The sequence below is a fragment of the Hyperoodon ampullatus genome (assembly GCF_949752795.1).
Source record: "Hyperoodon ampullatus genome assembly, chromosome: 16".
NCBI classification, from domain to species: domain Eukaryota; kingdom Metazoa; phylum Chordata; class Mammalia; order Artiodactyla; family Ziphiidae; genus Hyperoodon; species Hyperoodon ampullatus.
This window is the reverse complement of record NC_136929.1, coordinates 31,290,954-31,318,129: the sequence shown is the minus strand read 5'-3', so window position 1 is coordinate 31,318,129 and position 27,176 is coordinate 31,290,954.

Below are 27,176 nucleotides of genomic sequence, written 5' to 3'. Positions count from 1 at the left end.
GCATGTCTCAGTGAGGTCTACCTGCCCTCTTTGTTAAAAGTTTCAACCCCGACTGCCCACTCATGTGTCACTCCAAATCCTCTTAATTCTACTGAAAATTTTTTTCCCATTCCACTTCTCATTCTCTAAGAGACTAAGTTACTTATTTATCATCATCATTGTCATCATTATCATTGTCATCATTATCACCATTATTAGGAAGAGTCTGGTCTGTCAAAACTCGAATGTAAACTCTAGGTGGGGGCAGGGCTCTTTTCCCATTTTGCTTGCTGATATATCCCAAGAACCTAGAAACATTCCTGGCACAGAATAGGCATTGCATAGATACTTGTTGATAAACTGAATAGAAGGTAGAATAGACAAGAATTGAACATTGCTTTGATGGTAAAGGAAAGGATAGGGTGTATCACAATTCTATGGCTATTGATCTGGGTTATGGGAAGGAAGACTGCTTCACTAGTCAATACAGAAAGACAGGTTGACAATGGAAGATATCGGTTGACTATTCCTGTGCACATGTCCAACACAGTGTTTAATGTGTAGCCCTGCAACTCAGGGTAGCGATCTGGGGTGGAGAGAGAAATTTGGAAGTCTTCTCCTGTAATGGTAGGCTTGAAAAGAACGAGAAAAGGAGGGTCTCTTGCAGTTTTGAATATCCTTATTTATAATGACCACATCCTCACAGGAGGAAGTCTGAGTGATGTGGAGCTCTGGAAGGCTGGGGTGGGTGGGGATGGAGAAGATCACAAATGAACGTGACTGGGTGCCTGAGACACACTTCACCTACTTCACAATTTGGCATAAGGCCAAAGGTTGAGGGAGGGGAAGGATTAGAGAATGCACATAGCAGTTCCTTGTCATTTAAGGTAAAGCAGAACCAAAGGGTGATGGGCAGAACCCCTAATGCCTTACCCCAAATGAAGCAAATCAGACTTAACATCTGTGCAATTTTTCTATTATCACTGAGCTGCTGTTGGGGCAGGCTGTGGGGACACTAATGAGGTGTGGGGGGAAGATCACGGCCTAGTTCTTAATCTCCTAAACTTAGCAGCCCAAGGAACACTCTGTGGTGTTTCTCTCAAGTCTCTCAGGCTATCACCTTGTCCTTTCTTCAGAGCATAATTTTGTCATGAAAGCTTTCACTTGGCAAGAATCCGATTCATCAAGAAAGATAGAACTCTGTGCTTGCACGCTTCAAGGCAGAGGGAAAGTCTACTTTGGCAAGCTTTACAAGGAAAGAGAGAAAAGAAAATAAGAGCCGTAAATCAACTGGAGGCCAGAATACAGGATTAAAGATACTCGATCCATTTCAGAAAGGACTTCTGCTTGCATATGTTTACCTAATGACCCTTTCTTCCCCTATCGGCCTGTAGATCCTCCCTTCATTGGAGCTGGGCAAGTGACATCTCACGTCACAGGCTGCCTTGGGGAAAGAGGAGACTCCATGGAGACTGGCGTTGGTTTACTCCTCTCTCACCCCTGTGAGTCCTTGTTCCTAGGCAGTGTCCACTTTGAGAATTTCACATTGGTGTTTATGTGATAGTACAGCTTCAGAAATAATAAACACTTGTAACTCAACCCCTGTTAGTCTGTGGTAAACAGAGGAGAATGGCATGATTCCCATCTTGTAACTAGCCAGCTCCTCTTCACATGACTAATTTAAGTCACTGAAGTCGTGTATTCACAAACCCTGGGTGAGAGTCAGATTTTAAGGGAGTCTATGCTTCATGAAACTGGGCAATTTTCAAAAACCTAGGCTTTCAAATTTGTGTTCTCAACACCTGAACTTTAATGAACTTTTCTTCCTTTTTAGATGGGCTAAGAACAGCTGTACACGCCATCATGAGTCATCCAGGTAATGATTGCCTGTTGATTTTGTAATAAAATGCTACTGATCAAATCTATCATGTCACTCTTTAAATTATCAAGAAAAAACAATTTACATGTGCCAAATTACACCTGAAGACTGAAGAGAAAAATTATCTGTTTTAATTTGTGTTTAAATCTAATGATATTGTACTTTGCGTCAAGAAATATGGTAAGGAAACTTCAGATAGCACAATGAGCTTTACTTCTGACATGTGGAAGGTTGGCCTACCTTACCTCTTGTTAGCAGTATCCACTTGGAAATGAATTAATTTGAAAAAGGAATGAGCAGTTTGGAGCCTCCCATAACCCTTCCTGTTATATCTTGAATTTAGTTAAAGGCAGTCCTCAAAGATTGCTTGTCAGTTCATTGTATTTGATTAGAACACATTTACCCAGAGAGAAGAAAGAAACTAGCATTTATTTAGCTTGGGTTTCCTGCTATAGTGTGTTTCCAGTGTAATGATGCATGCATGCAAGAACTTAAGTATACAATGAATAAATATTTGTTGAATGAATAAATAAGTAATTAGCCAATGGCAAAGTGTTCTCCTTGATTCCAGGGAAAAGGGTAGCTTTTCAAGTGCATTTGCCTATTGTTCCCAGGAGTTGAGATAATATCAATACAGGAAGTCCTCATGGTCCTTCCACTGGTGGCTTCTCTGCCTTAGCACTAGCCCTAGAAAAATGCATTCACATTTTCCTGCATGCTGAGGAGAACTAATCCTTGTCTAGCTGGGAATAAAAGGTCAAGGGTTGTAACTCATATAATCTTTCTGGAACACTCAACTTGTGTGCTGCTCCGTGGGCCATGGGCCATGCCTAGAGATTACTTACTCAACAGCTTCCCAATGCAACGGCCTCTCCCTCTTCCAAACTTCCACTTAATCAACTGGAAATTTGATTTCAGAGTGATGCTTTAGAGCATTTGGTTTCATTTTGAAATACTGGTAGAAGTAACTATTTCATATTCATTTTTTTCTTACAGTTTATGTCAAAACAGCCTAGGTCAGAACCACATAGAAGCCATAGTCTTCACGTCACAAGAGTAGAACCCTTGGATTTTAGTCACCTTCTTTACTTGTATAAACCACAGAGACAAAAGCCGTTGCATAGCTGCAGCTCAGTTCATCCAGTTCATCCATGATGGGTTTGGAGAAGCCAGGCTTGGTTTCAGTTGTGTCTAATTAAGCCCTGGCGATTTGGAGTATGGCAGAACAAGAATAAGGTCAGTGGCGTTTGCTGTGGATCTGTTGAGTAAGAAGTAGACTCGTAGACTCCTGTTTCGAAGGTGCCTGCATTTACTTCAGGTCAAAGAGATTTGCATGAGACATTTTTGCACCTGGAAATATAAATTGCATGCTTAGTAATTGCATGTGTGGTAAAGGAAGTTTTAATAAGGCCTCAGGGAAGAGTGGACTTATAGGCTACATATGGTTACACAAGTGAAAAACTAGCACAGGGGCTAGCGGATAGGGATTCCAATCTGAGTTTGGAGCAGGTGGGCCTCAGATTCAGAGCAATACTTTTTAGGGTGGTCTCATGAGTTAGAGCTGGGAAATACGTCAGAGCTAAGTGAGCAGGAGCAGAAATCTAGTGCCTTTCTTTTTCATTGGAAATACTCAAGTTTTGTAGGGCAGATTAAACCTGAGAAATCTAAGCGCAGTTGGAAGAGTTAGACTCTGGAAATCTGGCAAGATGCAAGGTGAGTGATGAAGGTGGTTTCGGTCTAAACCAGAGTGAGAGCTCAGCACACTTTTTGGCAAAGCTCATTTTGGCAACAACGTTACACCCTTCCCAGGAGAGAAGCTTGGGGCTGAAAGATTAAGGGCACTGTAGGTCAAAGGTTAACTGTGTTAATGTATTTATTTGGGAAACTCTACAAAAGCCCTTTATTAACCTTGGCTTTTGAAGACTGAGTTGTCAGGCCCTCACTTTCATGATCACATTTTCATCTAAAAATGTTTTGAAGCCGTCCAGTATCAAAACAGAATCTATGTACCTCAGGTAGAAACATGTTAAACTGCATGGTACCTGTAATCCTATGTACACTGGCAGCTTAGCTACCTATCACGTGAGCTATTCTTTTGTTCCTATAAATTTAGTTACTATTTCAAGAGACAAATATTTTTTAAAAATGGGGTGGAGGGAATGTTCTCCATTATTTTTAAAAAATCCTCTTTAGAAATTAAGCTTTCAGCTCCCTAATCTTTTAGGGGAATACTTACTACTTGAAAAAATATGCTAGGTGTCTTTTAGTCTTGGGGGGGTTTAGTAACAAACCATTATTGTTTGCAGGATGATTCTTCTGTGAGAAGCCAAGTTGCCTTAATGACAGCTTATGCAATAACAGTCCATGATACAGTACTTACCAGGATGGAGCAACAACTGTGCTCTAAGCCAAGAATAAGGAGGAAAAAAAAAAGTCAGTATCTTGTGCGTGAGAAGCTTGTAGATACCCCGAGGTGACTTCATATAATTCTAAAATAGCAGGTAGCTTCTTGCATAGCTAATCGAAGCATCAGCGCCTGGAGCAAGTGGAGGAGGCTGACAGTGTACTTTGGTTTCAGATGCATTCAGCTCTTTTTTGAGTGATATGAGCTTAATTCATATTCTAGTTTCTATCCTAAAAGTTTATGTGCTCTGATCTGGCAAATAGCCTCCCCCAGAACTTGACAGCTCTGTGCTTTGATACAGCAGCTGATCTTAACATCTTACTTGTATTTGTTCAGTCTATGTGCTGAGAAAGTTAGTACAGCTGAATAAAGGGAATGGTTGTGTGTGTTTTTATAAGCACTTGCGTTATACCTCCACCTTCCCCTTCCATTCATGGCTTAGTGAAGGACACAGGTGTCTCACCTGAAAAACCTGAAATACACACTGTAGGTTGAGTAGAAAGAGCTTACAGAGAAAAGAGTCATCCTGACTTTGCAAAGTAGGTTGGTTGGTCATTTCTGGAAAAAGCAGTCTCTTTGTCAGAGTGAAGGTCACAGAGTGACATGCTTAGATAATTTTAATTGCCAGTGTCTTGAGGTTTTCCCCTGAAAGTCTAACATCAGCAGATGCCTTTCCTTGGTCATTATGTCCATCCAGGATCTGGGCTACCTTTTTTTTTTTTTTTTTTTTTGCGTTACGCGGGCCTCTCACTGTTGTGGCCTCTCCCGTTGCGGAGCACAGGCTCTGGCCACACAGGGTCAGCGGCCATGGCTCACGGGCCCAGCAGTTCCACGGCACGTGGGATCTTCCTGGACCGGGGCACGAACCCGCCTCCCCTGCATCGGCAGGCAGACTCTCAACCACTGCACCACCAGGGAAGCCCTGGGCTACCTTTTTGAGTCTACGCAACCCTCTGGTTTAGATCATAGAGCAAACAGTTTCTTGTAGGAACCATTGCCCACTTGCTAGGCAATCACAGGCATGAAGCAGATCTGCCTTACAAGATGAAGGGCTCCGAATCACATTTATTGCTGCGATGCTCAGGAAGCTACAAGCGGAAACTCCACATGCAAAGAGCCCATAATTTTACTCTAATAGATATTTAGCAGCTTAAATGAAATAACAAGGAATACATTCACCCAGGCGCCATCCAGGTGGATTTGGTGGGTATTTTACATTCCACTCTTTGAAAGGAAAAACATAATTTTTTTAGATTTTCCCAAGATGGATGAATATTTTGGTATGCAGAGCGATAATGCATAGCATACCTTTAAGGTTGAACCAAGTTCTGTTTGGCCAAAGGGATTTACTGCTATCAGTATAATGCAGGCCAGTCAATCAAGTTGAATGTTTCTTCCAAATCAGCTCATTAGAACTACCCAGGCAGCCACTTGCCTTTTGCCTTGTTTGTTCACATGCTGCTTGATTTACTTGCGCACAGTATCAACAACTGTGAGTGCTGTAACTTGCCACTCTATGCCTGTTTCTCCTTAATCCCCAGACCCCAGCTCTCAGGGATGGTTTGCAGTCCCAGTATTTTTCCTTTCTAGCCCTCAGAACTCCATGGGTCTATCTTTGCCCGCTTCCAGGCTCAATCTCCTTCAAGGCACTGTCCCGAGTCTTCTTTTGATCCCACTCTGGCTCATCTGTTCAGTGTCCTCTCTCCATGGCACTTGCCCTCATACAGCCCCTTCATGTCCCCAGGCTGGAGAGCTGTCACGTCGACAGGACTATGGTGTAATGGTTACCCAGGCAAAGCCCTGGCTCAAGTCCTGACTTTGCATGTGGAGGATGACTTCTGTCATTATCCAGCTGTAATACGGGCATAATAATGGGACTTCCCTCTTAAATGGGAGCAGGCAAATAAAATACTTAGCATGGTGCTTGGATAGTTAGGGCTCAATAAGAATTATTATGGGGAGTTCCCTGGTGGTCCAGTGGTCAGGACTCGGTGCGTTCACTGCCTGTGGCCTGGGTTCAATTCCTGGTCGGGGAACAACGATCCTGCAAGCCATGCAGCATAGCCAAAAAAAAAAAAAAAAAAAAAGGAATTATTAAGAGTGGCCACTGATCTTCCTGCCTTTTTACCTCACCTTCCCATGATCAGCAAAGTTGTCTTCCTTTTACCGGGAACCGATCAATTTGCTGCCTTCCTCAGGAATCACAGGTCATTGCTGGTACTCAAAGCCATCCCTGCCATCCCTACTTCACCCCTGAGGCTCCTTCATCCCAGCCCCGCAGGCATCTGGCATCTCCTGGATCTGGACCGTCTGGTTCCTCTGCCCCTTTGCTCACACACCGCCTAGAATGTCACTTTCTTTCTCTGCCACTTGTTAAAATTCTACTCATCCCTCAAGGCCCCGGTCAAGTGTCACCTCCTCCAGGCGGCATTTTTATCTAAATATGTTTTGAAGCCTTCCCTGGCCATCTACTTAGAATTGATTGCTCTTTTGGTCAGAGTCTCATAGCACTTTGTTTGTTATCTCTAGTTAGACCTGCCCAATTGTGTTTTGTAATAAAGTGAGTTGCTGATATCTATCCCCTGCAGGGGATTCTAAACAACTTCAGGGCAGGAATTTTAAAAATCTCAGTATCTACATAGTGCTTTGCTCATAATATAATATAATATAAATGTTTTAGAATTGAATTAAAATTAGGTATTATGTGGATAGACTCTCAATATCTGTAAGTGGGCTGGGGCCACTGGTCTGGGCATATTTATTACAAAACTTAGGAGGTAAGTGTGGCTCTGGTGGGACATGAGAGTACAGTAAATTGAAAGGCATAGGACACTCCAGCCTCTTTGACAGTCAGCAGCAGGGGAAGTCCTCACTGATCCCAGCCCCTCAGTGACACAGCAGATGGGAGGTGAGCTGGTGGGCAGGAGGCATCTTTCACTTGGACTCACTGTGGAGACGTAAGGGGACAGGGGTTTCCTCCTCTACTAAGATAGTGAAGAGAGAGAGCTACTTCTGCTTGGCACATTATCCCAAAATGTGGTTCTTGGCCACTCTGTGGTGAGATTTGAGCAGGGAGAGATGAGATTCATCCCTGGATTCCAAGAGGTTGACATTTCATAGAAAGCCCGATTCCCGCATCAAGAAGGACACTATGTCGTTAGATAAAAAGTTTCACCAGCTCTGCAGACGGGAAAGGTGCCCGGAGTGTCTGTGTTGAGGGTGCTACTTGTCTACGGAAACTTCTACCCTCCTTTTCTGATGGCAGAGCTGCAGCTGGGAGTGGGTGCCTACCTCAGCACTGCAGTGCCCAGCTCCCTCTGCAGCCAGGATGGAGGCAAAGAAACGTGCTCAAAATTGATGTGTGCAGCGTCTCACTCATTTCAAGAGGGAAAGTCTGGCACTGGATCTCTACTTTTCCTTCTCTTTCTACTGGGGGTTGGGGTGGGGGATGGAAGCCATGAAACTGATGATGGAAGCCATTTGTTGAAGTTGGCAGAGCTGCATCAGCCTGGTGCCCTGAACACCTGTGTAAAGGCAAGCCTCCTGCTAAAACTGGACAGTTTCAACCACTGCATTGCCCTTTTTATAGTAGCTTTTAGTTCCCTAGTATAGGGTCTTTCCCTTTTCCATCTACATAAAGTTATCAACATTTATTGAACACTGACTATGTGTTAGACCCTCACTCTTTGAGGGTGTGAAAACAAGAATGAATGATTCTTAGTCCTTGTCTTTAAGGCATTTATGGTCCAATTGAACAGATAAAACACAGAATAATAAAATTGCCTGTACAGGTATGTCATCACTCAGACCACAGACTATACACAGTAGAGGTTATGGGAGGAAAGAGAGATTTCTTTAGGCTGTAGTGAGCTAGAAAGTTTCGTGAAGGAGGTGAGACTTGAGAGGTTTCTTGAGATCAGATTTGGAAAGATGGAGAGGTACGAGGAAGGCATTCTGGATGGGCAAGGGCAATGTGTGTCTCGAGACTGGAGGAGGTGATAGCGAACCCAGTAGTCTGGACAGAGGAAGCAATTTGCTTGTGTCAGGGAGCAAAGCAGTTACCTTTGGAAAAGTGGTTGGGCTGTGATTGGGAAAAGTCTTAAATACCAGAAGGCCTTGGGAATTGGTTTCTCCCTGGCAGCCAATGGGGAGCTCTCTAAGGAAGCATCATTGCATACTGCTGTGAATCTTCCAGTTTGTATGTAGTAGCCCAAGCAACCTTTTGTTTGTTCACAGATCTGTTGTCCTGACACCTTGTAGGAAGCTGTGAGAAATCTGGTTCGGTCTCCAAAGTACAGTTTTTCAACAAATAGTTGGTTTGTGTACCTAGGGCCTAAGGCCATTCCACAGAACAAACTGCAGAGGAAAACACACGGATGGTTGTGTCACTGGTCCAACCCTTTCCTTTTAACCCTACCGTTAAAACAAACTTCGTCTCATCAGTTTCCCATTTCCCACATCAGTGATTTCTCACTGCACCTGTCTTTTTTTAGCATATATAAAAATTTATTTATTTATTTATACTTTTTCTTTTCGGCTGCGTTGGGTCTTCATTGCTGTGCGCGGGCTTTCTCTAGTTGCGGTGAGTGGGTGCTACTCTTCGTTGTGGTGCACGGGCTTCTCATTGCAGTGACTCCTCTTGTTGAGGAGCATGGGCTCTAGGCGCACGGGCTTCAGTTGTTGTGGCTCGTGGGCTCAGTAGTTGTGGCTCGCGGGCTCTAGAGCGCAGGCTCAGTAATTGTGGTGCATGGCCTTAGTTGCTCCCCAGCATGTGGGATCTTTCCAAACGGGGGCTTGAACCTGTGTCCCCTGCATTGGTAGGTGGATTCCTAACCACTGCACCACCAGGGAAATCCTGCACCTGTCTTTGAGTAATTACTTCTTGAAAAAAAATGTGGGACTTCCCTGGTGGTGCGGTGGTTAAGAATCCACCTGCCAATGCAGGGGACACAGGTTCAAGCCCTGGTCCGGGAAGATCCCACATGCCGTGGGGCAACTAAGCCCATGCTCCACAACTACTGAGCCTGAGCTCTAGAGCCGGTGAGCCACAACTACTGAGCCCTCACGCCACAACTACTGAAGCCCGTGTGCCTAGAGCCCGTGCTCCGCAACAAGAGAAGCCACCGCAATGAGAAGCCCACGCACCGCAACGAAGAGTAGCCCCCACTCGTCCCCGCTCACCGCAACTAGAGAACGCCCGCACAGCAACGAAGACTCAACCCAACCCTAAATAAATAAATAAATAAATAAATTTTTAAAAAAAGAAAGAAAAAAATGCAAGTAGACTTTGTATGTTTAATCTCATTCTTCTTACCTCATGAAGTGGCATTTTATTGATTTCTCTGTCCAAGAAGTCATGTTCAGACTCAGTACCTCTGTAGTTAACCTTGTTTGTTTTTATTTATCAACCACCTAGCAACACAGTCTCTAAGGGAGCCCTTCTTAACAACTGGTATCCTACATGCATGTCTCCAGTACTGTGTAGATTTTTCCAGCTACATGTAAACTCCTCTTCTTTTCGAACCTATGGCAATTACCTCAAAATTTAAGGAAGTCAGGCTCCTGGAAAATTTACTTCTAGGTGTTTTTTCCTTGTCTTGTCACTGAGTTAGACTTCTGTGGTCTTGAAAGGTGCAAAAGTTTAGATGAAGGAGAGTGAGATTGCAGCTGGCAAAATTTGAGTCATAGCTTCAACTTGGGCGGGCTAACATGACCTTCCACGTGTTTCCTGAACATGTGAGCATAGAAGGTCAAGATACCAGAATGGTATTCTGTGACCCTTTGTCCAAGAATGACCTTCTATTAAATAATTAAATCAGATGTGGGAGAAGATGTTGGAAAAATAAGAAGTCTTCTCAGATGTTTGAATGGTCCAAGACATCATTCCTGCCAATATGATGGAAAATGTTTTATAATTCATTATAATAGCGCAGAGTGTTAGCAATGGAGACTCCTTTTGAGCTGTAGAAAAAATGATCAACTTGTAAGTTTTGCCATCTCAGTAACTTCCTAAGTTATGAAATATTCTATGGCTTTCATTGTAACAGAATTGTGGTCAACAGTCTGGTTATTTAGTTTCATTTTTATTATATTCTGGCAAGTTGTGTTTAAACAGGTCCTGATAAGGTATCTTTAACTACTATACGTGTTGCCCCTTCTGACAAGAGGAGGACTATTGGTTAAGGAAGTGAGCCCATTTTGGTGCTAGCATCACTAGGGTGCTTGCTGAAATGTGGATTTGGAGTGAACAACACGATCATTTATTTATCTCCATCCACGTATGGCTTTGCTCATTTTTTCCTCACCTCCCTGGCAGTTGCTGTTTCTTCTTTTAGTTTCTTTTGTTCCTCCGCATTACTTTTCTTAGTTTCTACATACCACTGTTTCTGTTTTTAAAAGTTTGTGTTTGGGGATGGAGGAAGAATGGGGAGTGACAGTTAATGAGTATGGGACTTCTTTTTGCAGCAATCTAAATGTTCTAAGATTGATTAGGGTGATGCCTACATGACTGAATACACACAAAAATGAATGAATTGTATACTTTATTTATTTTTAAACTAATTTATTTACTTATTTTTGGCTGTGTTGGGTCTTTGCTGCACGGGCCTTCTCTAGTTGTGGCGAGCAGGGGCTACTGTTCCTTGTGGTGCGTGGGTTTCTTATTGCGGTGGCTTCTCTTGTTACGGAGCACAGGCTCTAGTCATGTGGGCTTCAGTGGTTGTGACAAGTGAGCTCAGTAGTTGTGGTACATGGCCTTTGTTGCTCCGCCGCATGTGGGATCTTCCTGCACCAGGGCTCGAAACCGTGTCCCCTGCATTGGCAGGCGGATTCTTAACTGCTGAGCCATCAGGTAAACCCGAATTGTATACTTTAAATATGTGACTTTCTTGAGCTCCTGGGTGAACCAGGTTCTGCTTAGGCCCTGGAATCAGTGGTAAATAAAATCACTAAGTTCCCCGTCCTCAAGGGATTGATATTCTAGTGATAACAATAGATATTAAACAGTTTAAAAATTATTTCATATCATAATACATGCTCCAAAGAATATTTAAAGAGGAAAATATTGTAGAGAGTTTAGTTTTATTTAAGATGGAATCTTCAGGAAAGGTCTCTCTGAGAAGATAACGTTTCAGGTGAACCTGAATGATGGGGAGAATCCCAGATGTGTGAAGATTTGGGCAAAATCACTCCAGGTAAAGGGAATATGTAACATAAAGTTCCGGTGTGGCCAGAGCATAGCAGGGGTCACAACATGCAGGTTTTGTAGGTCAAGGTAAAGCCCTCGATTTTTGTTGTAATTGCAATAAGCAGTCATTGGAAGAACTTAATAGGCATGTGCTGTAGTTAGATTTTGATTTTCAAAAGACTTCAGAGACCAGTTAGAAGGCCGCTGCCGTGTTCTAGGTGGGAGATGATGTTTGTTTATATTATGAGGAGAGCAGTAGAGATGTAAGAAATGCCTGGTTTGGGGACTTTCTTGGTGGTGCAGTGGTTAAGAATCCACATGCCAATTCAGGGGACATGGGTTCGAGCCCTGGTCTGGGAAGATCCCACATGCCGTGGAGCAACAAAGCCTGTGTGCCACAACTACTGAACCTGCGTTCTAGAGCCCACGAGCCACAACTACTGAAGCCCACGTGCCTAGAGCCTGTGCTCCGCAACAAAAGAAGCCATTGCAATGAGAAGCCCGTGCACTGCAACGAAGAGTAGCCCCCGCTCGCCGCAACTAGAGAAAGCCTGTGCGCAGCAACAAAGACCCAACGCAGCCAAAAATAAATAAATAAAAATAAATAAATTTATATATATATATAAAAAAGACTTGTCTGTTTTTGGTGCTATAGCCCATTGGGCCTTTTATATTTCCTAGCATAATGTGGCATACACAACAGACACTTTGCTGAATGAATGAATGTCTGGAGAGGACTATTTAGGGACAGATATCTAAGCAACCACAAAAGGCCAGTGATACATTGATCTTTGGTGCCATGAAAGATTGATTTTTAAATTTACTAGCAGTGGTTGAGTTCATGAAGGATGATACTATGGATTGTAGTCCAAACTTGTAATATCCGCAGAGGTAACACAAGGGTAATTCCTTTGCATTTCATTGCTCAACACAATGCGACACTCAAAGAGAGGATTTCATTTGCAGTTAAAGGTGTGTACTGGGGAAGCAGAGGTGGTTTTACGTTTAAGGTAGTAATCCCTTTTCTGTGCCTTGATATCTTTTATCATTGCCTCCACTTGTCCTGGAGATATTTGTTGAGTTATAAATGCCTTTTAATGAAATCAAAACCCAGAATTTAGAGAGTAATAATGTTCATTACAACAGAACAAAAATGGAAACCATGAGATGTGGAACCTCTTTCCTGCATGATCCCGCTCATTATTCAGGATACAAGGAAGCCATAGGAATTGCTTAGAATCAGCTTCCAGATTTAGATTTCTGGTTTGCTAGAAAGTAACTGCATCACAATAGGGCTATGCTTCTTTTCTGGGAAGCAGCTGGCATGGAGGGGAAAGAACATGTCCTTTGAATATCAGTTTATATCCTGGTTCTGCCACTTACTAACTGCAAGAGCTTGGGCAAAACACTTCACTTCTGGGCTTGGTGTGCTGAGCTGCAGTGTGGTGGCAGGAATCCATTGCTTTCAAAAATAACTACTTTCGAGTCTTTTTTATATGGGAGATCACTTCTACAAAGTAACTCAAAGCATGGTCTCTTTACTTCCTATTCCTTTTCTTTCCTAAGGAAGTAGTTGCCAGGTATAATTTTATTGCTTATCAATATTGCAATTGTTGTGAGAACAGAGAGAGGCAATAGCTCTGTGATAAAGGCTCCCCCATGGTGCTGAATTGCCTGCTTCTCATGTCCTGGCTTCCCTGTAGGATGTGCAGGGAGAGCCCAAGGGGCCAAGAATTAAGTGAGTGGATGGGTTTCTGTGATTATGCCAGAATCTCAACCAATGGTAAAGATATACAACCTGGGAGAAGTAAAAATAAAACCTGACTACGTTATAAATACACTTGGATAAAAGCTATTGACGATGGAAAATGACTGACCCTCCATTCAGATGCAAGTATTTGACTTGGTTACACTTTATTTCCTCTCCAAAATGGCACTTTATTTTCATCCTTCAAATAACGAGCAACCATTTGATTTTGTAATGTAAAAACTATTATTTCCCTTAGGAAAGGGGTTACTGAACTTTCTGTACCTAGTGTTTATGCCTTTTATAAGCACAGTGTTTCCAAGAGAATTGAATGACTTTTCGTACTATGATGTTTTTCTGCTGCTACATCTGAGTTTTGTACCTTCATGTCTGGGAAACTTGTTTTTATAAATTCACAGAAACCTGACAAACAGTAGGAATTTGTTCTCTGTCCTGTACAGATGGGCAAATCCCTGAAGAGCTTGTTGATTTCTTGCTAACCACTTTGCTGGGAGCAAAGCACCTTTCTTTTCTAAGGAAAAGATGTATAGAGGGAAGTAGGGTTCATGGGAAATATCAGACTCCAATAACTGCAGCTCTAGCAAGCAACACCACATCTTGGAGGTGCATTCACCAACACATGAAAACTCTCACATGCTCTAACCTTTGCTTGAGCTTTACAGTTTGCATCTAGTATTGTATTTCTAGTCCAACTAGTAGTATCGTAAAGGGCAATGGCATAAAAAGATCTCCTAAGCATTAAAAGCCATGAGGAGGAAGAACTTAAGTGTGGAGAGATGAGGCTAGAGAGAAAAAGCAAGAGTCAGATGGCAAAGTGTATTGTGTGCTAACCCCTAGGGCTTACACTTTATTCTCAGGAAACTTCAGGAAGATAAGGGGAAACCATGGGATGCTTTTAAGCCAGGAAATGAGATGTTTAGATGAATATTTTAGAAAGGTCTCTCTTGGGGCTCTGTGGAGGTTTGATTTCAAGGGTGAAGCCTGGAGCCAATAGCAAAAAAACAATCTGATTTTAAAAACTCACAGAAGACCTGAATAGATACTTTTCGGAAGAAGACATACAAAATGGCCAACAGAGGAGACCTTCAAGATGGCGGAGGAGTAAGACGTGGAGGTCACCTTCCTCCCCACAAATACGTCAGAAATACATCTACATGTGGAACAACTCCTACATAACACCTACCGAATGCTGGCAAAAGACCTCAGACCTCCCAAAAGGCAAGAAACTCCCCATGTACCTGGGTAGGGCAAAAGAAAAAAGAAAAAACAGAGACAAAAGAATAGGGACGGGACCTGCACCAGTGGGAGGGAGCCGTGAAGGAGGAAAGGTTTCCACACACTAGGATCCCCTTCGCGGGTGGCGACTGCGGGTGGCGGAGGGGGAAAGCTTCAGAGCCGCGGAGGAGAGCACAGCAACAGGGGTGCGGAGGGCAAAGCGGAGAGATTCCCGCACAGAGGATCAGTGCCGACCGGCACTCACCAGCCTGAGAGGCTTGTCTGCTCCCCGGCTGGGGTGGGCGGGGCTGGGAGCTGAGGCTCGGGCTTCGGAGGTCGGATCCTAGGGAGAAGACTTGGGATGCCTGCGTGAACACAGCCTGAAGGGGCTAGTGCATCACGGCTAGCTGGGAGGGAGTCCAGGGAAAAGTCTGGACCTGCCGAAGAGACAAGAGACCATTGTTTCGGTTTGTGCGAGGAAAGGGGATTCAGAGCGCCGCCTAAATGAGCTCCAGGGATGGGCGCAAGCAGTGGCTATCAGCGCAGACCCCAGAGACGGGCATGAGATAGTAAGGTTGCTGCTGCCACCACCAAGAAGCCTGTGTGTGAGCACAGGTCACTCTCCACACCTTCCCTCCTGGGAGCCTGTGTAGCCCGGCACTGTCAGGGTCCCGTGATCCAGGGACAACTTCCCCGGGAGAACGCACGGCGCGCCTCAGGCTGGTGCAACATCACGCTGGCCTCTGATGCCACAGGCTCACCCTGCATCCGTACCCCTCCATCCCCCCGGCCTGAGTGATCCAGAGCCCCCGAATTAGCTTCTCCTTTAACCCCGTCCTGTCTGGTCGAAGAACAGAGGCCCTCAGGCAACCTACACGCAGAGGCGGGTCCAAACCCAAAGCTGAACCCCAGGAGCTGTGCGAACAAAGAAGAGAAAGGGAAATCTCTCCCAGCAGCCTCAGGAGCAGCAGATTAATTCTCCACAATCAACTTGATGTACCTGCACCTGTGGAATACCTGAATAGAAAACGTATCACCCCAAAATTCAGGCGGTGGACTTTGGGAGCAACTGTAGACTTGGGGTTTGCTTTCTGCAACTAATTTATTTCTGGTTTTATGTTTATCTTAGTTTAGTATTTAGAGTTTATTATCATTTGTACATTTCTTTATTGATTTGTTTGCTCTCTTCGTTTTTTAAATATATATAGATATATATATTTTTTTCCTTATTCTCTTTTTGTGAGTGGGTATGTGTGTGCTTCTTTGTGTGATTTTTGTCTGTATAGCTTTGCTTTTACCATTTGTACTAGGGTTCTGTGTGTCCATTTTTTTAATAACTTAAAATTTTTTTATGTTAAATAATTTTTAAATTTTTAAAAATAACTTTATTTATTTTATTTTTTTCTTTCTTTTTTTCTCCCTTTTCATCTGAGCCTGTGGCTGACAGGTCTTGGTACTCCAGCCGGGTGTCAGGCCTGTGCCTCTGAGGAGGGAGAGCTGAGTTAAGGACGTTCGTCCACCAGAGACCTCCCGGCTCCACGTAATATCAAACAGTGAAGGTTCTCCCAGAGATCTCCATGTCAACACTAAGACCCACCTCCACTCAACAACCAGCAAGCTACAGTGCTGGACACCCTATGCCAAACAACTAGCAAGACAGAAACACAACCCCACCCATTAGCAGAGAGGCTGCCTAAAATCATAATAAGGTCACAGGCACCCCAAAACACACAACTGGATGCGGTCCTGCCCACAAGAAAGACAAGATCCAGCCTCATCCACCAGAACACAGGCACCAGTCCCCTCCAACAGGAAGCCTACACAACCCAATGAACCAGACTTACCCACAGGGGGCAGACACCAAAAACAATGGTAAGTGCAAACCTGCAGCCGGCAAAAAGGAAACCCCAAACACAGTAACTTAAGTAACATGAGAAGACAGAGAAACACACACCAGATGTAGGAGCAAGGTAAAAACCCATCAGACCAAACAAATGAAGAGGAAATAGGCAGTCTACCTGAAAAAGAATTCAGAGTAATGATAGTAACATGATCCAAAATCTTGGAAATAGGATGGAGAAAATACAAGAAAAGTTTAACAAGCACCTAGAAGAACTAAAGGGCAAACAAACAGTGATAAACAATACAATAGATGAAATTAAAAATTCTCTAGAAGGAATCAATAGCAGAATAACTGAAGCAGAAGAACGGATAAGGGACCTGGAAGATAAAATAGTGGAAATAACTATGACAGAGCAGAACAAAGAAAAAAGAATGAAAAGAATTGAGGACAGTCTCAGAGACCACTGGGACAACATTAAATGCACCAAGATTTGAATTATAAGGGTCCCAGAAGAAGAGAAATACAAAGGGACTGAGAAAATACTTGAAGAGATTATAGTTGAAAACTTCCCTAACATGGGAAAGGAAATAGTCAAGTCCAGGAAACGCAGAGTCCCATACGGGATAAATCCAAAGAGAAACATGTCAAGACATATTAATCAAGCTATCAAAAATTAAATACAAAGAAAAATATTAAAAGCAGCAAGGGAAAAACAACAAATAATACACAAGGGAATCCCCATAAGGTTAACAGCTGATCTTTCAGCAGAAACTCTGCAAGCCAGAAGGGAGTGGCAGGACATATTTAAAGTGATGAAAGGGTAAAAACCTACAACCAAGATTACTCTATCCAGCAAGGATCTCATTCACATTTGACAGAGAAATTAAAAACTTTACAGATAAGCAAAAGCTAAGAGAATTCAGCACCATCAAACCAGCTTTACAACAAATGCTAAAGGAACTATTCTAGGCAAGAAACACAAGAGAAGGAAAAGACCTACAATAACAAACCCAAAACAGTTAAGAAAATGGTAATAGGAACATACATATCGATAATTACCATAAATGTAAATGGATTAAATGCTCCAACCAAAAGACATAGACTAGCTGAATGAATACAAAAACAAGACCTGGAGGAGCGTCAAGATGGTAGAAGAGTAAGACACGGAGATCACCTTCCTCCCCACAAATACGTCAGAAATACATCTACATGTGGAACAATTCCTACATAACACCTACTGAACGCTGGCATAAGACCTCAGACCTCCCAAAAGGCAAGAAACTCCCCACGTGCCCAGGTAGGGCAAATGAAAAAAAGAAAAAACAGAGACAAAAGAATAGGGACAGGACCTGCACCCGTAGGAGGGAGCCGTGAAGGAGGAAAGGTTTCCACACACTAGGAGCCCCTTCACGGGTGGAGACTGTGGGTGGCAGAGGCGGAAGCTTTGGAGCCGTGGAGGAGAGCACAGTAACAGGGGTGTGGAGGGCAAAGCGGAGAGATTCCTGCACAGAGGATCGGTGCCGACCACCTGCACTCACCAGCCCGAGAGGCTTGTCTGCTCGCCCGCTGGGGCGGGCGGGGCTGGGAGCTGAGGCTCGGGCTTCAGTCGGATCCCAGGGAGAGGACAGGGGTTGGCGATGTGAACACAGCCTGAAGGGGCTAGTGAACCACGGCTATCTGGGAGGGAGTCCGGGAAAAAGTGTGGAGCTGCTGAAGTGACAAGAGACTTTTTCTTGCGTCTTTGTTTCCTGGTGCGTGAGGAGAGGGGATTAAGAGTGCCGTTTAAAGGCTCCAGAGACAGGCACAAGCTGCGGCTATCAATGCGGACCCCAGAGACGGGCATGAGACACTAAGGCTGCTGCTGCCGCCAACAAGAAGCCTGTGTGCGAACACAGGTCACTATCCACACCTCCCCTCCCAGGAGCCTGTGCAGCCTGCCACTGCCAGGGTCCCGTGATCCAGGGACAACTTCTCTGGGAGAAAGCACGGCGTGCCACAGGCTGGTGCAACGTCACGCCGGCCTCTGCAGCTGCAGGCTCGGCCCGCATCCTTACCCCTCCCTCTCCCCGGCCTGAGTGAGCCAGAGCCCCCGAATCAGCTTCTCCTTTAACCCCGTCCTGTCTGACCGAAGAACAGAGGCCCTCAGGCGACCTACACGCAGAGGCGGGTCCAAATCCAAAGCTGAACCCCGGGAGCTGTGCGAACAAAGAAGAGAAAGAGAAATCTCTCCCAGCAGCCTCAGGAGCAGCGGATTAAATCTCCACTATGAACTGGATGTACCCTGCATCTGTGGAATACCTGAATAGACAATGAATTATCCCAAATTGAGGAGGTGGACTTTGGGAGCAACTATATATATATATTTTTTCCCTTTCTCTCTTTTTGTGAGTGTGTATGTGTATGCTTCCGTGTGTGATTTTGTCTGTATAGCTTTGATTTTACCATTTGTCCTAGGGTTCTGTCTGTCCGTTTTTTTCTTGTTTTGTTTTGTTTTTTAGCATAGTTTTCTGTGCTTGTTATTATTGGTGGATTTGTTTTTTGGTTTGGTTGTTCTTTCTTTCTTTTTTTAAATTACTTAAAAATATTTTTTAATAATTATTTTTTGTTTTTTATTTTAATAACTTTTTAAAAAGTCTTTTTCTTTCTTTCTTTCTTCTTTTTCTCCCTCTTAGTCTGAGCTGTGTGGATGACAGGCTCGTGGTGCTCCAGCCAGGCATCAGGGCTGTGCCTCTGAGGTGGGAGAGCCAAGTTCAGGACACTGGTCCACCAGAGACCTCCCAGCTCCATGTAATATCAAATGGAGAAAATCTCCCAGAGATCTCCACCTCAATGCCAAGACCCAGCTCCACTCAATGACCAGCAATTTACAGAGCTGGCCACCCTATGCCAAACAACTAGCAAGACAGGAACACAATCCCACCCATTAGCAGAGAGGCTGCCTAAAATCATAATTAAGTCACAGACACCCGAAAACACACCACCAGACATGGACCTGCCCACTAGAAAGACAAGACACATCCTCCACCAGAACACAGGCACTAGTCCCCTCCATCAGGAAACCTACAAAACCCACTGAACAAACCTTAACCACTGGGGGCAGACAAGAAAAACAAGGGAAATTACGAACCTGCAGCCTGCAAAAAAGAGACCCCCGAACACAGTATGTTAAGCAAAATGAGAAGGCAGAGAAACACACAGCAGATGAAGGAGCAAGGTAAAAACTTAACAGACTGAACAAATTAAGAGGAAAAGGCAGTCTACCTGAAAAACAATCAGAATAATGATAGTAAAGATGGTCCAAAATCTTGGAAATAGAATGGGGAAAATACAAGAAACGTTTAACAAGGACCTAGAAGAACTAAAGAGCAAACAAACAATCATGAACAACACAATAAATGAAATTAAAAATTCTCTAGAAGGAATCAAGAGCAAAATAACTAGGCAGAAGAATGGATAAGTGACCTGGAAGATAAAATAATGGAAATAACTAGAGCAGAGCAGAATAAAGAAAAAAAAATGAAAAAAATTGAGGACAGTCTCAGAGACCTCTGGGACAACATTAAACACAGCAACATTCGAATTATAGGGGTCCCAGAAGAAGAAGAGAAAAAGAAAGGGACTGAGAAAATATTTGAAGAGATTATAGTTGAAAACTTCCCTAATATGGGAAAGGAAATAGTTAATCAACTCCAGGAAGCACAGAGAGTCCCATACAGGATAAATCCAAGGAGAAACATGCCAAGGCACATATTAATCAAACTATCAAAATTAAATACAAAGAAAACATATTAAAAGCAGTAAGGGAAAAACAACAAATAACATACAAGGGAATCCCCATAAAGTTAACAGCTGATCTTTCAGCCGAAACTCTGCAAGCCAGAATGGAATGACAGGACATGTTTAAAGTGATGAAAGGGAAAAACCTACAACCAAGATTACTCTATCCAGCAAGGATTTCATTCAGATTTCACAGAGAAATTAAGAACTTTACAGATAAGCAAATTCTAAGAGAATTCAGTACCACTAAACCAGCTTTACAACAAATGCTAAAGGAACTACTCTTGGCAGGAAACACAAGAGGAGGAAAAGACGTACAATAACAAACCCAAAACATTTAAGAAAATGGTAATGGGAACATACATATCGATAATTACCATAAATGTAAATGGATTAAATACTCCAACCAAAAGACATAGACTGGCTGAATGGATACAAAAATATGACCCGTATATATGCTGTCTACAAGAGACACACTTCACACCTAGGGACACATACTGACTGAAAGTGAGGGAATGGAAAAAGATATTCCATGCAAATGGAAATCAAAAGAAAACTGGAGAAGCAATTCTCATATCAGACAATATAGACTTTAAAACCAAGTCTATTACAAGAGACAAAGAAGGACACTACATAATGATCAAGGCATCAATCCAAGAAGAAGATATAACAACTGTAAATATTTATGTGCCCAATTTGGGGGCACCTTAATACATAAGGCAAATGCTAACAGCCATAAAAGGGGAAATCAACAGTAACACAATCATAGTAGGGGACTTTAACACCCCAGTTTCACCAATGGACAGTTCATCCAAAATGAAAATAAACAAGGAAACACAAGCTTTAAATGATACATTAAACAAGGTAGACTTAATTGATATTATAGGACATTCCATCCAAAAACAACAGAAAACACTTTCTTCTCAAGTGCTAATGGGACATTCTCCAGGATAGGTCATATCTTGGGTCACAAATCAAGCCTTGGTAAACTTAAGAAAATTGAAATTGTATCAAATATCCTCCCAAGAGCAATGCTATGAGAGTAGATATCAATTACAGGAAAAAACCTGTAAAAAATACAAAGAGGTGGAGGCTAAACAATACATTACTAAATAACCAAGAGATTACTGAAGAAATCAAAGAGGAAATCAAAAAATACCTAGAAACAAATGACAATGAAAACATGATGACCCAAACCTATGGGAAGCAGCAAAAGCAGTTCTAAGAGGCAAGTTTACACAATACAATCCTACCTCAAGAAACAAGAAACATCTCAAATAAACAACCTAACCTTACACCTAAAACAATGAGAGAAAGAAGAACAAAAAAACCCCGCAGTTAGTAGATGGAAAGAAATCATAAAGATCAGATCAGAAATAAATGAAGAAGAAATGAAAGAAACAATAGCAAAGATCAATAAAACTAGAAACCTGTTCTCTGAGAAGATAAACAAAATTGATAAACCATTAGGCAGACTCATCAAGAAAAAAAGGGAGAAGACTCAAATCAATAGAATTAGAAATGAAAAAGGAGAAGTAACAACTGGCACTGCATAGATACAAAGGATCATGAGAGATTACTACAAGTAACTATATGCCAATAAAATGGACAACCTGGAAGAAATGGACAATTTCTTAGAAAAGCACAACCTTCCAAGACTGAACCAGGAAGAAATAGAAAATATAAACAGACCAATCACAAGCACTGAAATTGAGACTGTGATTAAAAATCTTCCAGCAAACCAAAGCCCAGGACCAGATGACTTCATAGATGAATTCTATCAAACATTTAGAGCAGAGCTAACACCTATCCTTCTCAAACTCTTCCAAAATATAGCAGAGGGAGGAACACTCCCAAACTCGTTCTACGAGACCACCATCACCCTGATACCAAAACCAGACAAAGATGTCACAAAAAAAGAGAACTACAGGCCAATATCACTGACGAACATAGATGCAAAAATCCTCAACAAAATACTAGCAAACAGAATCCAACAGCACATTAAAAGGATCATACACCAAGATCAAGTGAGGTTTATCCTAGGAATGCAAGGATTCTTCAATATACACAAATCAATCAATGTGATAAACCATATGAATAAATTGAAGGATAAATCCATATGATAATCTCAATAGATGCAGAAAAAGCTTTTGATAAAATTCAACACCGATTTATGATAAAAACTCTCTAAAAAGTAGGCATAGAGGGAACTTAACCTCAACATAACAAAGGCCATATAAGACAAACCCATAGCCAACATCATTCTCAATGGTGAAAAACCAAAACCATTTCTTCTAAGATTAGGAAAAAGACAAGGTTGTCCACTCTCACCACTATTATTCAACATAGTTTTGGAAGTTTTAGCCACAGCAATCAGAGAAGAGAAAGAAATAAAATGAATCCAAATTGGAAAAGAATAAGTAAACTGTCACTGTTTACAGATGACATGATACTATACATAAAGAATCCTAAAGATACTAGCAGAAAACTACTAGAGCTAATCAATGAATTTGGTAAAGTAGTAAGATACAAAAATTAATGCACAGAAATCTCTTGCATTTCTATAAACTAATGATGAAAAATCTGAAAGAGAAATTAAGGAAACACTCCCATATACCACTGCAACAAAAAGAATAAAATACCTAGGAATAAACCTACCTAAGGAGACAAAAACCGGTATGCAGAAAACTTTAAGACACTGATGAAAGAAATTAAAGATGATACAAACAGATGGAGAGATATACCATGTTCTTGGATTGGGAGAGTCAACATTGTGAAAATGACTATACTTCCCAAAGCAATCTACAGATCCAATGCAATCTCTATCAAACTACCAATGGCATTTTCACAGAACTAGAACAAAAAATTTCACAATTTTCATGGAAACGCAAAAGACCCTGAGTAGCCAAAGCAATCTTGAGAAAGAAAAACGGAGCTGGAGTAATCAGGCTCCTGGATTTCAGACTATACTATAAAGCTACAGTAATCAAGACAGTATGGTACTGGCACAAAAACAGAAATACAGATCAATGGAACTGGATAGAAAGCCCAGAGATAAACCCACACACATATGGTCACCTTATTTTTGATAAAGGAGGCAAGAATATACAATGGAGAAAAGACATCCTCTTCAATAAGTGGTACTGGGAAAACTGGACAGCTACATGTAAAAGAGTGAAATTAGAGCACTCCCTAACACCATACACAAGAATAAAATCAAAATGATTAAAGACCTAAATGTAAGGCCAGACACTGTAAAACTCTTAGAGGAAAACATAGGCAGAACACTCTATGACATAAATCACAGCAAGATCCTTTTTGACCCACCTCCTAGAGAAATGGAAATAAAAACAAGAATAAACAAATGGGACCTAATGAAACCTAAAAGCTTTTGCACAACAAAGGAAAACATAAACAAGGAGAAAAGAAAACCCTCAGAATGGGAGAAAATATTTGCAAATGAAGCAACTGACAAAGGATTAATCTCCAAAATGTACAAGCAGCTTATGCAGCTCAATATCAAAAAAACAAATAACCCAATCCAAAAATCAGAAGAAGACCTAAATAGACATTTCCCCAAAGAGGATATACAGATAGCCAGGAAACACGTGAAAGGATGTTCAATATCACTAATCATTAGAGAAATGCAAATGAAAAGTACAATGAGGTATCACCTCCCACCAGTCAGAATGGCCATCATCAAAAAATCTACAAACAATAAATGCTGGAGAGGGTGTGGAGAAAAGGGAACCCTCTTGCACTGTTGGTGGGAATGTAAATTGATACAGCCACTATGGAGAACGGTATGGAGGTTCCTTAAAAAACTACAAATAGAACTATTTGTAGTTTTATTTGTAAAATAAAACTACACATACGACCCAGCAATCCCACTACTGTGCATATACCCTGAGAAAACTATAATTCAAAGAGAGTCATGTACCACAGTGTTCATTGCAGCTCTATTTATAATAGCCAGGACATGGAAGCAACCTAATTGTCTATCGACAGATGAATGGATAAAGAAGATGTGGCACATCTATACAATGGAATATTACTCAGCTGTAAAAGAAACGAAATTGAGTTATTTGTAGTGAGATGGATGAAACTAGAATATGTCATACAGAGTGAAGTAAGTCAGAAAGAGAAACACAAATACCATATGCTAACACATATATATGGAATTTAAAACAATGGTTCTGAAGAACCTAGGGGCAGGACAGGAATAAAGACGCAGACATAGAGAACGGGCTTGAGGACATGGGGAGTGGGAAGGGTAAGCCGGGACGAAGTGAGAGGGTGGCATGGACACATATACACTAGCAAAGGTAAAATAGATAGCTAGTGGGAAGCAGCCGCATAGCACAGGGAGATCAGCTCGGTGCTTTGTGACCACCTAGAGGGGTGGGATAGGGAGGGTGGGAGGGAGATGAAAGAGGGAGGGGAAATGGGGATATATGTATATGTATAGCTGATTCACTTTTTTATAAAGCAGAAACTAACACACCATTGTAAAGCAATTATACTCCAATAAAGACATCTAAAAAATGGCCAACAGGTACATGAAAATATGGTCAACATCAGTAATCATCTTGTAAATGCAAATCAAAACCACAGGGAGATATCACCACACACCTGTTAGGATGGCTATTATCAGAAATACAAAAGATAAATGTTGGTGAGGATAAGGAGAAAAGGGAACCTTTGTGCCCTGTTGGTGGGAATGTAAATTGGTGTAGCTACTATGGAAAACAGTATGAAGTTTCCTTAACAAATTAAAAATAGAACTCTCATATGACATAGCATATGGATATATATCTAAGGAAAATAAAATCACTATCTTGAAGAGTTTTTTGGACCCCCATGTTCATTGCAGCATTATTTACAATAGCCAAGACATGGAAACAACGTAAGTTTCCATTGATGGATGAATGGATAAAGAAAGTGTGTACAATGGAATATTTTTGTTTTGTTTTGTTTTGTTTTTTGCGGTATGCGGGCCTCTCACTGTTGTGGCCTCTCCCTCTGCGGAGCACAGGCTCCGGACGCGCAGGCCCAGCGGCCATGGCTCACGGGCCCAGCTGCTCTGAGGCACGTGGGATCCTCCTGGACCGGGGCACGAACCCATGTCCCCTGCATCGGCAGGCGGACTCGCAACCACTGCGCCACCAGGGAAGCCCTGGAATATTTTTTAGCCATAAAAAAGAAGGAAATCCTGCCATTTGGAAATTCAGGATATCATGGATGAACCTGGAAGGCATTATGCTAAATAAAATAAACCAGACATAGAAAGACAAATACTACATGGAATCACTTATATATGGAATCGAAAAAGAAAAAAAAGTCGACATCATAATAACAGAAATTAGAATAGTGATTGCAACTGGCTGAAGAGTGGGGGAAATGGGGGGACGTTGGTAAAGGTTACAGTCTTTCAGTTATCAGATGAATAACTTCTGAGGGTCTAATTACAGCATGGAGACTAGACTTAATAATATTGTACTGTATGTTTGAAATATGCTGAGAAAGGAGATCTTCAGCATTCTCACCACTCAATAAAAGGTAACTATGTGAGGTGATGGATGTGTTAATTAACTTGATTGTGATAATCATCTCACAATGTATGTGTATATCAAATCACCACGTTGTTTACTTTAAATAAATACAATAAAAACCAATAAAGCTGGAAAGAAACAAAATATTTTCATGTGATCTTTATCAGGGGCTTTCAGTTTGGTTATGGAGAATCTGTAGGTCCTGGACAGAGATGCTTTTCCATTCACCTGCAAAACAATGCTTTATCATCATTCAGAATTGCTTTTTAAGAGATTTATATAAATCTTTTAAGAATACCAAATTTTATTAAAACCAACCAAAGGAAAATTAAGAGAGATAAAAATATTGTATATTTATTTTACTTTGGCTATTTGATTCTAGGCTGAATGTCTACTGTGATTTCTTTTAGCCCTTTGTAAGCTTTTAATGTTTGTAATAGAGCTCATCTCATTGGGAAATAAAGGAGGAGATTAAAATTGAAAGATACATTAGCAGTAGTACATTAAAAAATGATAAAATGTATAGGATATTAAAACAGATCTGGTACGCTTGGTGTGGAATTACATATTATTTAGATGCTTTCAAACTTGCATCATTTTTAGGACATACTTACCATTCCAAATTTACATCTTCTGGAGCCACTAGATCACAAATGCAGGAGCCATGTCATCTATGAAGAAGAGAGAGTGCTGGGGGAAATGGGGAAATGTTGGTCAAAGGGTACAAAGGTTCAGTTGTGTGGGATGAATAAGTTCTGGAGATCTAATGTGTAGCATGGTGGCTACAGGTAATAATGCTGTATTGTAGAATCAAAATTTGCCAGGAGAGTTGATCATAAGTGTTCTCACCACACACATAGAAAAAGTAACCATGTGAGGTGATGGATATGTTAATTAGCTTGATTGTGGTGTCATTTCATGATTCACATATATCAAAGCATCATATTGTACACCTTAAATATATATAATTTTTATTTATCTAATATACCTCAATAAAGCTGGAAAAAATTTAAAAATACAAACATTATCAAAAGCTAGACTACTTAAAATAAATGCTTGTTGAGGTGAATAATCCCTGTAAATAAACCACAAAAATAACAGTACATTCTGAAGGAAAAAAAGAACATATATTGCTATATATACAGTAGGCATCAAATAAAATCATATCATCACCTATGCAATAAGCGTGGGCTATGAGGAAATTGAGTTAGCATGGAAGATAGAAGTTGAGAGGTGGGTCCAAAAACATATAAGAAAAGTTGTTTTCCTTACAATGTAGTTGATGAAACAATATACATTGACGTGCATTAGTGTTGACTAGGATGAAATAGCAGTACAAGAAAACATTACAAGACACACCAACAAGCAACATACAGTTGAGAACCAAATGAATGGTGGTGATAGTAAATGTCCAAGAGGGAAAGAGAGTTATGAGGGCTCAACGGTCTAGGATGGTTCCCAGTAGAATATGTGTAGATGGAGACGAAGAAGAGAATACAGAGATAGGAACATGCCAGTTATGTTTTTGTGGAAAGGGAAAAATGGAGAATTGCAGTCTGAGAAGTAAGTTGGT